Below are 11870 nucleotides of genomic sequence, written 5' to 3'. Positions count from 1 at the left end.
ACCCGGAAATGTTCCATCATAGCTTCTTCTTGGAGAGCATTCATCTTCATGAGTATACGCTTGTCACTCTCCAACTTGGCAATGTCACTTTCATGAGTGTAACACGCACGGTCCTTGCTCAAGGGAAAATACTCCTTCAATGCTTCCTCTTGCATGGAATTGACCTCCATGAGTTTGGCTTCCCTCCTCTTCAAGGCGGCTATTTCTTCCTCATGATCACAACAAGTGGCCTTCTCCTTGCTCATGCGGAGACATTCCACCAAAGACTCTTCTTGCATGCTACTCAAACTCAATAGCTTGGCCTTGGTGGTCTCAAGAGTGGAAATTTCTTCTTCATGGTTGCAACATGAGGTCTTCTCCTTGCACAAGCGGTAATATTCATCCAAGGCTTCTTCTTGAAGAGCATTGACCTCCAAGAGAAGAGCATTGTGCTTTCTCAAGGAAGCAACTTGATCAACAAGCTCGTCATGGAAAGAGTTGGGGTCTTCATCATCTTTCTCTTTGTTAGCTTCCTCGAGAGAGAGCATCTTCTTTTTGAGCTCACCCATCAAACCAAGAGCATGGTCTCGGTCCTTGATGAGTTGGGAGACAATAGCCTTGTTGGAGTCTTCAAGGACGATGACACTAGCTTCAAGAGACATGCGCAAATTTTGTTCCTCTTCAAGCCTCTCCTTCTCCTCTATAAGGTCTTGTGCCGCACCAAGTTGGGCCAAGAGAGCCCCAACATGAGTCTTGGTATCCCCTTGCATGTTAGTGAGAAAAGAATCCAAACCCATAACCTCACGCTTAATGGTGAGACTAGTGGCATCATCAATATATAAAGCATTAGTTGAAGATGAGAGTTTGGAAGGGGGTTCTACCTCCAAGGATACCTTTGCCATAAGGCAATGAGCATTGTGGGTGATGAGGTTCTCATTAAGAGAGTCGAAGAGGGAGATAGAGGGAGTGGTAATGGCGATGGCGGCCACTCCCTCTCCTTCCTTGTTGGAGCTCTTGTCCTCGTGTTCTTCATCCTCATCGGAGGAATACTCTTCTCGAATGATGAAGGCTCTAGGCTTCTTGGTGAAGGAGACCTTGTCGTCATCGGGCTTGTGGGAGTACTTGGAGAATCCTTTGGAGAGAGACTTGAACTTTTCTTTGCGGACAAGCCTTCCACCATTATCTTCTCTTCTCTCAAACATGCAATCCGCAACAAAATGACTCTTGTCGCCGCAATTGTAGCATGTTCTCCCCCTTTGCCCCTCCTTTGGACTCTTGGAAAAGCTTCTTGGAGAATCACGTGATCTTCTTGGTCTTGTGCTTAGGGACTTGTTTCCGTCCCAAAACTTCTTGGCGGCGAGAGCCATGTGCTCATGATAATTGGTCTTGAGATCATCCGGTCCCCACTCAATGGGATCCTCATCACGTTCACTAGCCTCATGTACCTTCATCTTCAATGCAAGGTTGGGCTTGCGGGTGTTGTGGGCGCGAGCAACAAGATCCTCCGCATTCTTCTTGGAGATGTCCAAAGCGATGACTTCGCTAAGAACTTCATTGGATGTCATAGCACGGAAGGAGACGTTTTGGCGGATGGCCGTAAACTTCACTTCCTCATAAGGGAGGAGAGCGTTGTAGAACTTGCGCTTGATCCAATGGTCATCCAAAAACGTTGCTCCAAGATCTTGCATTTGTACGGCAAGAGCGATGAGGCGCCGGTACATTTCTTCGGGGGACTCTCCTTCATTCATGACGAAGTTGTTGGCCATGTTGTTCACTTCATCGAAACGAGAGCTTTGGATGCTCGCATTTCCGAGGAAGAGCTTTTCGAGTTTATCCCATGCTTCCTTGGCGGTCTTGAGCGAGCGGATATGAGCGCGGTCCTTTAGCGTGACGGCCATGTGAATCATGTTGATGGCGGTGGCGTTGAGTTGGTCATCCACCACATCTCTTCTTGTCAAGCTCTTTGGGTCTCGTGGTGAGTAGCCTTCCTCGATGATGCGCCAAAGCTCGGTAGATGCGCTGCGCACATGTGAACGCATTAAGAATTGCCAATTTTCAAAGTTATTTGACTCAAGTAACGGTGGTGAACCATGCGACAAGATATGTGGCATAGGTATTGGAACGTTTATGGTGTAATCACTTGGTGGTGGTACCGCATGATTACTCCCTAGACGTTCCGCAACCGGTGTCTCATCCTTCCCCTTTGTTGAAGTGCCGGTCTCCCCAAGCCCTTCCTTTTGTGGATCTTTTGTCGATTGCGCGACAAAATCAACAAGAGGAAATGGATTAACTTTTGGTGGGGGATCCTCGGCACTTGCCTTAGGATCTACGATAGGGGTCGATTTTTGAGCAACCAACTCCATCATCATCGCCTTCATTTGGTTAACGATGGATGACTCCAATTTCTTGAGGTCATCCAACGTAGCCGTTGTGCTATCGATGGGAGATGATGGAGCGGGTGGCATAAGGGAAGGTGACCCATTCGCTACACCCGCATCTTGTTCGTCCATTTCTTAGGCGGTAAAGCCCGAGCAAGAAAACCACTAGTAGGAAAAGCCTCATCAGTGGCGCACCAAAAACACATTCTGTGGCGCATGGGTGGTGCGCCACAGAATTCTCGCCACAAAAATAAGGATTCTGTGGCGCACCAGCCAATGCGCCACAGAAAGTTTATTTACGTGGCGCACCGGCGGTGGTGCGCCACGTAAACGAAAGTCTTATTTCTGTGGCGCACCACCGCCGGTGCGCCACAGAATTTTTTAAAAAATTTCAAAAAAAGTGGCGGCCAGATCTAGATCTGGGGCTGCCGAATTTTTTTTTTAAATTTTTCTGGAAGGTCGCCGGAGGTGGGTGGTTGGTTGCGTGGGTGGGGTGGGTGGGTGGGTGGAGGATGAGGCCGGCCGGAGGAGGTGGTGGTGGTGGAATAGGAGGAGGTGGAGGTGGAGGTGGAGGTGGAGGTGGAGGTGGAGGTGGAGGTGGAGGTGGAGGTGGAGGTGGAGGTGGAGGTGGAGGTGGTGGTGGTGGTGGTGGTGGTAGAGGTGGTGGTGGTGGTGGTGGTGGTGGTGGTAGAGGAGGAGGTGGTGGTGGTGGTTGTTGTTGTCGCCGGAGGAGGAGGAGAAGGTGGTTGTTGTGGAGGAGGTGGTCGCCGGAGGAGGTGTTGGTCGTGGTCGCCGGAGTAGGTCGCCGGAGTAGGTCGCCGGAGTTGTTGGTCGCCGGAGTAGGTCGCCGGAGTTGGTCGCCGGTGTAGGAGAGGAGAAGGGGAGAAGTGGAGAATGGGAGAAGGGGAGAAGTGGAGAAATGGAGGAGAGAAGGAGAAGTGGGCGCCAGAAATTTCAAATTTCGAACGTTATTTCTGTGGCGCATGGGCACTTGGTGCGCCACAGAATTTTTTTTTCTTTTTTTGTATTTTGCAGCAAAAAATCTTTAACTGCCCGTAACTTTTTACTCTTTTCGAATTTGTAGATTCTAAAAATTGTCCAACCGGATGTAGATTTTTCGTGGGAACATTTTGATATATTATGCGTTTTTTTTCGAGTTCGTATGCAACCAGAAATCCAGTTTGATGATTTTCCCACGTAATTTTGCAAAAAAAGTCGAAATTATTGTTTGTTAATTCTCAGTGGTAAAAGATGACATAATACATAGGCATCTTGAAGGAATTTATTTTTTGAAATTTTTATCTATTTTTTATTTATTTTTTACAGAGGTTAAAAAGGCGATCCGGGGGGGGGGAGTTGGAGTTGCATGGAACTCATGTGCGCCACAGAAATGTGTAGTTTCTGTGGCGCACCATCCCACGTGCGCTACAGAAAGTCTTAATTCAGTGGCGCACCAGGACCTGTGCGCCACAAAAAGTCTTAATTCAGTGGCGCACCAGGACCAGTGCGCCACGTGATCCTGTGCGCCACAGAAATAGTGAAACCAATGATTGGGGCTGGCCCCACCAAATTTCTGTGGCGCATGGATCCCTGGTGCGCCACAAAATTAAGCTGTTTCTGTGGCGCACCGTGTCTAGTGCGCCACAAAATAACTTTCTGTGGCGCATTTTTGGTGGTGCGCACAGAACTAAGCTCCGCCTATAAGGGTTTTCCTACTAGTGAACCTTGCTCTGATACCACTTGAATGGATCGTAGCGAACAAGAGGGGGGTGAATGGTTGCTACGTCAAGTTTTAAGGTTTTTCAATTTTAGCGGTGCGGAAGGTAAAGGTGATTGCTTTAGTGGTGTTGGTGATCCTACAATGATCCTAGAACAAGTGCAACAAGCAAAGGAACAACACAAGATAGTAAGAGTAAGGAGCGAGACAACCGGAGGGCGTGAAGACGAGGCGAGGTTTGTTTCCCGCAGTTTCTCCCACAAAAGGGAGTACGTCTGCGTTGAGGAGGTGCTAGCCTCACACAAGAGACTAGACGGCCACACCACGAAGGAAGGCCTCACCTTCTTCCTCGAGAGAGCTCCACAAAGGGGCTCCCCCTTCTCCACTAAGGCACCGGTCGAGGCGGTGATTCCTTCACAAGGTTGGGCGAGCTCCACACCACAAGGAGGCTCCCAACAACCCATGGAGCTAGTACAACACCAAGCTAGCCTCCATGGATGCACTTCCTCCAATGTCCCACAATAGGAACCCTAACACCAAGATGCACTAAGGAATAGCAAGTATTGGTGAAATCTCTCTTGGTAGAACTATAGATCGGGGTCTCCTCCACCACTCCTCAAAATTGCAAGATTGGTTGGATGGTTGGGGAGATCCTCAAGGATTAAGCTCAGCAACAATGGAGGAGAGAGAGAGAGGAGAGATAAAAACGAGTTGGGGAAGAAGGGGCCCTTAAATAGGCTCCTCCAAATCCAACCGTTATGTCCAGTTTTCGCCTAAGCGGTACTACCGCTTTTGGGAAGCGGTACTACCGCTCTGAGTTCGAAATCCCCAGATCTGGTCCACGTGGACGCAGAGCGGTACTACCGCTCGCGGTACCGCTCGAGGTACCGCAACAGGGTCCAAACCTTACTGGACTCGAAGCGGTACCGGAGCGGTACCAGAGCGGTACTGCCGTAACTAGTTACGATACCTGGGCGGTACCGTGGGCGGTACTACCGCTCGTGAGCGGTACTACCGCTCCAGGTACTGTAGAGGTACCGCAACTCGTATTCTGGGTCAATATCAGCGCAGAACTCAGAGCGGTACTGGGGCGGTACCTATAGGGTTAGCGGTACTACCGCTACAGGTACCGGTAGTACCGGCCTAGCTAAAACTGGTTTTCTCCCCTTTTTCTCTCCAGCCATGTCACCTCGCGATACACACACAAAACCGGAAAACCTATAAACTACGCTTCAGTCTTCCGATCTTGACATGTCCAGCGAGGTCACCGTGTGCTTGCAAATCTAACAATAATACTCAAGGCACACGGTGAGATTACTCAAGTGTTGTCATCAAACACACAAAACCCCGGGGTTTAGACTTTGCTCTTTTAGAAACTAGCTAGCTACATGGAACCCTTGCACTTGCATTCATCAAGTGGTGGTGGTGGTAATGGTGGTCGTGAATATGATGGTAGATATGGTCTCGGCGACATTGATGTGTTGCTTCATTTTATCACCGGCTAATGATATTTGATTGCACATTCTTTTGGACATCCTTGAGTTCTACTTGTTCTATTGTGCATACCTTTGGATATTACTTCATGTCATTGTTGTTAAAATCTATATGCAAATTAAACATTTTTTGCGGTATCGCGCAGGCCCACAAAGCAACTTCAGATATTATGTTCCCTCTAGGCCTGGGACACCACGAAAATGCTTTCTAGGTACGTCAAACAGATTTTATGGTATGATATTTCAATGGATCCGCTAGAGATGCTCTTATGCCACTGCCTGATGAGGCTGCTGACTACAGCTTCATGTTCCCTCTCTAGTCCCGGGTGTCGATTTACTGGGACCGACGGTGGCGGCTGCCTGAGGGGTGGACAGATTCTTGAAAAATTGAAGTTGCTAATATGTTTGTAGCGTTTGATAGATGCGGATTTATAGACATTTGACACACACCGGTTGTGTGTTGTATAGGCCAGCTGTAGATGTTAGCAGAGTTGTAAATGTGCAGTTTTGAGTTTGTTCTCAGATCACATAGGTACCTGTCCCCTTGTGTTACTTTCTCCAAGGGTAACAGCTTTAGAATAATGTGTCTGCACTTCCATCTGTTTTGCCAGTGGTAACGAAATTGTGTTGACGGATAAATGTATCTGTAATTCTTGCTGATCCAACTCTGTACCTGGGCAACCAGTTGGACGTGGGCATGCACAAGTGCAGCAGAATGCAAGATGCAGAATTTGGGATATACACTTGAACTGCAGTACAATGTTTAGGGCCAATGATATGAACAGAATGGATCTATTAATTTCTCCCAACTAAACAGAACAATCACATAATCTGAAAAAAAGACAGTTGCTCTGCAATTCAATTCTGCATACAACAGTTACATCGCTTTCTTTACAATTCGATAGTTTACATGGATCGATCGTCCAAGCTCTGCATGAAACAGTTACATCGTTTCTTTACATGGATGAATCATCGAAAGCAAAATTACAATTGAACAGTTTTACACTCGTTGTGCGTTCCACATCGCCACTGGAATCGTGAAGGTGATCTTCTCTGGGACTGCCGGTGGGATGAACTTGATGCGCGGCGTCTTCTTTCTCGGCGGCATGACGAGGGAAGGGTCAATGTCAATCTTTGGAGCGGCGGCGGGGCAAGGAGCAATGAACCATGGGAGTTTGAGCGCCTTGGCCGCCGTGAGTCGCTTGTTGGGATTGCACGTGAGAAGCCCTTGCAACACCTCGAATCCTTCCTTCGACAGCTTCTCTTCCGGGAAGATATCTCGCAGGCTGCTGCGCTTGTGCTCCGCCGGTAGCAGTTCCAGTGCCTTGGCGGTGAGAGGCAGAGATCTGAGCCCCGGCCACGTCCTCTTGTCCGGCATCCCGAGCACCCGGAAGATACTCCGGAGCTGAAGTATCTCGTCCTTGATCTCTTCGTCGATCTCCTCGTCATCTTCATAGTCATCCTCGCAGAGGAACAGCGACTTGCCGGTGAGCATCTCGGCCATGACGCACCCGAGCGACCATGTGTCCACCCGCGCGTCGTAGTCCGGCTTCCCCAGGAGCATCTCTGGCGCGATGTACCACGCGGTGCCGGCCTGGGTGTAGGGCGGAAGCTCGGACTTGGAAATCGCCAGCCCCAAGTCGCAGATCTTGACGAGTTCCCCGCCTTGGCCGACGAGGATGTTGGCCGGCTTGATGTCGCGGTGGACGACACGGCGGTCGTGCATCATCTTGGCTCCGGACAGTAGCTTCCACATGAAGGAGCGCACCTCGTTTTCTGGCAGAGGAGGGCCGTGGCGCCTGCCCCACAGGAAGGTATGGAGGCTCGGCGCGGGGACGTACTCCATGGCGAGGAAGAGGTCTCCGTTGGTCGGGTCGCGCACGAGGCCCTCGAAGCCGACGACGTAAGGGTTCCCGCTGCAGGTCTCGAGGAATTGGGCCTCGCGCAGGAGCTCGGCCTCGGCGACGTCGGGTGGCTCCTCGGTGTCGTCCGGCAAGGACAGGCACTTGACGGCCACGGTCTTGCCGGTGACGCAGTGGCGCGCCTTGTAGACGACGGCGAAGCCGCCCTCGCCGATGCGTGAAATCTCGTCGTACTCGTCGGTGCTGCCGATGCTGGTGCGGCTCCTCTTGCTGCCGCTCGCCGATCCTTGGGTGGTGGTTGCGTGGACGGCGTCGAGGACGGCGGCAGGTCGCTTGCGGGCGGCCATGGCGCTCGATCGACGGCTTGTTGGTTGCTGGGAAAGCGCGATCGATGGAGACGGCCGGAGTGGAGGAGACGGCGCGCGGGCAGAAAGCTGTACGCGCAACGGCGATCGACGCAGAAGTGAAGCCCCGACCTCTACTTGTATTCAGGTTGGAAAGGTTTCGTCACCATTTTGCAATCGGATTCAGTAGTGCTGTACGCGGAAGTTTCGTTAATTTCGTGCAGCCTGCGTTTCCGTTTGCACGGCACAAATGGTCCTCGTCCGACTCCATCACCAGCTCCCGGCGCCTCTGCCACGCACACACGCGGCACAAAACCATGGCGGGCCTTGGGTTCCAACTAGCCCTGTGCTTCTGGATCGACAACGAGATGAGCTTCTGTGTTCTGTGTTTCAGCTTGCTGATTCAGTGCTGCTGATATTGGTTTGAGAAACCTAACCATATGGTCACCGTGAACTGAAGGTGGTTCATATTCCTTGAAAAATGGTACGGGGCTTTCGTTATGGCATGCAACACTTGTTTATCATGTCTAACGAACACCTTGTTCTCTTTTATGCTACACTCCTTTCTCGGACTGTCCTGGATAGACAGTGCTGCCTGAACTGTTAGAGCTTAATAATTAACTTTAGGTAGCTGCTGTTCTTGTTCTCGGCAGATCATGCATACTGCGACTTTGTTCAGAAGAAAATAAACACCACCTCACTGAAATGCACAGTATTTTCGTACATACAAGATGAAAAATAAGGAAGCAGCGTCACATCGGCAGCACAATAATCATGAACCGCCACAATGAGAAAGACATGATCTCAGAGTGAACACAGACAAATGCATGTAAAGCTATCCACATTGTTACCATCAGATTGTATTTGGATACCACGGCTAAACTGATCCCTTTACCATCATTTACTGCCCCCCTTCAACCAGTTTCAAGACACAAACTCAGCTGATTTAAAGGTTTGTGACTGATCACCATTACAAAAGAACTGAGAAAAAGAGGAAACCGGAAAAAACCCAGTTGATGCAAACATTCTCTTGAAACCTTAGACTTGTGCCAATTGTTGTCATTTGTAGATCAGAAGTCAAGTCCCTTCACCTGTGGAGGATGGAAACGATCAGACATCATGTAGACCATTTAAAATGGGAATTATAAATATTTAAAAGATTTCAATTAAAAGACTTGAAGCTGTGAAACATCCAAACCACCATACATAAGAAATTATAGTTAAGAGAGTGAACACATCCTTTATTCATGCTAGATCATTTACCATCATACCATCTACCTATATTTTTTTAGGAAGAAACTGAGGAAAAAGCTTTACCCATATTTAGTTGATGGCTGGGGCCAGTGCCGGGGCGAGGGTTGCGGCGGTCTCTGGAGCAGGGGTTGGGGCTGGGGCATTCTCTGGTGCAGGGATGGGGCATGTGGTGGTCTCCAGGGCGGCAGTCAAGGCAGAGACCTTCATGTGCACCATAACCTTAGCCTGAGATTCCTTTGTGATCTTGTCTATGTGAGCGGCCTCCTTTAAGTTCTTTGTGTGTAGCATCTCTGCCACATCCTCCTCATCCTCGTCGTTGAACCCACACTTGATTTCCATCTTACTCTTGTCCTTGGCTCAGGAGTCGGGACCCATACGTCTTGGCAAAGGAGCTGCAATTTCAGATAGAAATGTCTCAGTAGAAGATAACTGCAAACCTAAAGAACTGATACTTCAGCAAAACGTCAAAAAGATCCATATCTGATGATGCAATAATGAAAGCAAATATGTGGAAACAAAACAACATAATACTAAGCTGCAACAACGACTATGAGCGTCTGGATTGATTTGATAAACAGAAATGTAATACAAGCGCAAAGTACATGTAGATCCCACGGCTAGCAAGCAGTAGTAATGTACCCAGCCCTTTTATTGAACTCAGCAAAAAGTAGAAGAAGCAACCATATGCATTGTAAGAACACAAAACTATTATAAACAACGAACTTCACGAAACAGTATGTTTGGAGAGGACCTCAAGGAAGAATCAATCACCAATCAGGGAATCACAGGACCAGAGCAGCAGTTCACTCTCATATATCATTGTCCATGAGTGCAAAGCCTGATAGATTCTCTAAGCACCACATCTCAAATTCACCAAATTCCCTTGTGGCTTTTTCTATTTTTCTCCTGAAAAAATAATCAACCTCTCCATAGTCCATACAAGGGAGATATCGGATTTTATAAACCAAACACTGATTTTATAAACCAAACACTGGTCACATAAACAAACACACAGACCTGGCAATTGGTGTGAAGTGTCAACTCGATTAACACAGAATTCAGCCCACCTATTTGACATCTAAAAGAACTTACCCATCGTAGGACTTCTACTTCACTTGGCTAAACAATAATAAACCAAACTAGCAATACATGAATAATGCATTTTCGAAAAAAAAACATGAATAATGGATCTAATAACCACAAATCCTGCTGCACGCGAAAATCCCTGCACGAACAATCTAGCGCAATCACCTAAGCCTCTCCTCTGTCGCGAAGCCTAAGCATGGCAGCAACGGGGGCCGCGTCAACCAGCTCAATCATCTCTCTTCCTCAATCTCATAACCCCTTCTCTTCTCTCTCTCTCTCCCTTTCTGAGCGCACCACCAACCGCCGCCGCGTCGGCAGGCTCGACCCCCAGCCCCCCAAGCCCAAGCCCAAGGTCGGTTCTCCAATCCCCAACCCCGCCGAAATCACTGTCCGCTGCCTCGTCCTCGTCCAACTCCGCCAAAACGCAATGTTGATCGCGGAGGGGAAAGATCATACCGAGTCATGTTGCCGGCGAGCGAGAGGGGACGCTCGGAGATCGTCAGTCCAGTCGCTGCGGCGGCAGCGGCAGCGGCAGGCTTCGCTTCTTCGGACGGATATATCGGACACCAAAAGTGGTCGCGAGCCTTCCTTTGCGTCTCCTGCGGAAGTGCGGACATATTTTGTCCGAGTGTCTGTTTGCACGTGGGTGTGCGTCCACCGACCCATTTTTAGATTTGCAACGTATTTAAAAATATAGAAATTAATACATTTTAATGCATAAAACTATACAATGTAGATCTAGAAGACTAGACTAGTTGCTTCCGGACGGGTTGGCACCGTCGTTGCGTCGCTCCATCGCCTGCTTCTCCGTCGCCTTCCGTGCGGCTGCTATGGCTCGGTGCGCCGCCGTGTCCTCTTGTAGTCACTACTCCAGTCTCGCGCTCGCGGCGTTGTCTTTGAGTGTCTCGAACGACTCGACGATAGCCCTCTGCTCCGCCGCCCTTTCCTCTGGCGTAGGCACATCAGGGTCATCGGAAGACCAAGATATCTCGAAGTCGGAGTCCTCTGCGGTCGCGGCGGCCGCCAGCCTGCGCTGCTCCAGCTCGGCGTCCAACGCCGCGTGGCCCGCAAGCTCCTCCTCTGCTTCCTGCGCCGCGAGTGCCAAGTCCTTGGCGTCCCTGACCGGGTCGAGGAGGTCGCCCGTGCTGTCGTCGGAGTCGAGCTCCTCGGAGCTCGAGGAGGCCGGGGGAGGTGGAGCGGGAGGTGAAGGTGGAGGTTGTGCGGAAGCAGCCTGGCCGCGTCCGGCGTTGCTCATGGTGGATCTGGTGGAGGCTGAGCGGAAGCGGCGGCTAGGGTTTAGCGGGGAGGAGATGCGATGAGATGCTCGCGCCCCTGTTTATATAGGTCGGAGGCAGAGCGACGGCCCGCGTCACGCGTGGTATCGCCATTACTACGTGCGTAGAGGTAGGCTACGGCCGCGCGCCACGCGAGGCATCGCCATTTACGTGGCTGCAGACTGCCGAAGCGACACATCGACGCCAGTACTAGCGGAGAAGACGCATCGATGCTGCATCACTGCCTGGTGGGCCAGACAAAACGTCCACTAGACGCGAGCGGACACGTTTGCGTCTCCGCGGACGGCCCGGTCACTTTGCGTCGCGTCGCTCGAGGTGGTGTTAGATGCATTTCCGGTCACGGCGGACTGAGCGACCGTTTTTGCGTCGCGCCGATGGAGATGCCCTTATCACAACCAGCGCAACAAGCCCAGCACGCATCTTAAAGCGGGCCTAAGCCCAGACCGGTTCGCAGCGTGTGTG

General features: G+C 50.3%; 1 pseudogene; it reads right to left on the bottom strand.

Annotated features, from left to right (window-relative positions):
- Positions 1 to 6567: 6567 nt before the first annotated feature.
- LOC124699127 lies at positions 6568 to 7776 on the bottom strand (annotated as a pseudogene).
- Between the last annotated feature and the right edge of the window lie 4094 nt (positions 7777 to 11870).

This window comes from Lolium rigidum, chromosome 3 (genome assembly GCF_022539505.1).
Source record: "Lolium rigidum isolate FL_2022 chromosome 3, APGP_CSIRO_Lrig_0.1, whole genome shotgun sequence".
NCBI lineage: Eukaryota > Viridiplantae > Streptophyta > Magnoliopsida > Poales > Poaceae > Lolium > Lolium rigidum.
This window is presented reverse-complemented; position numbering and strand designations above follow the sequence as displayed.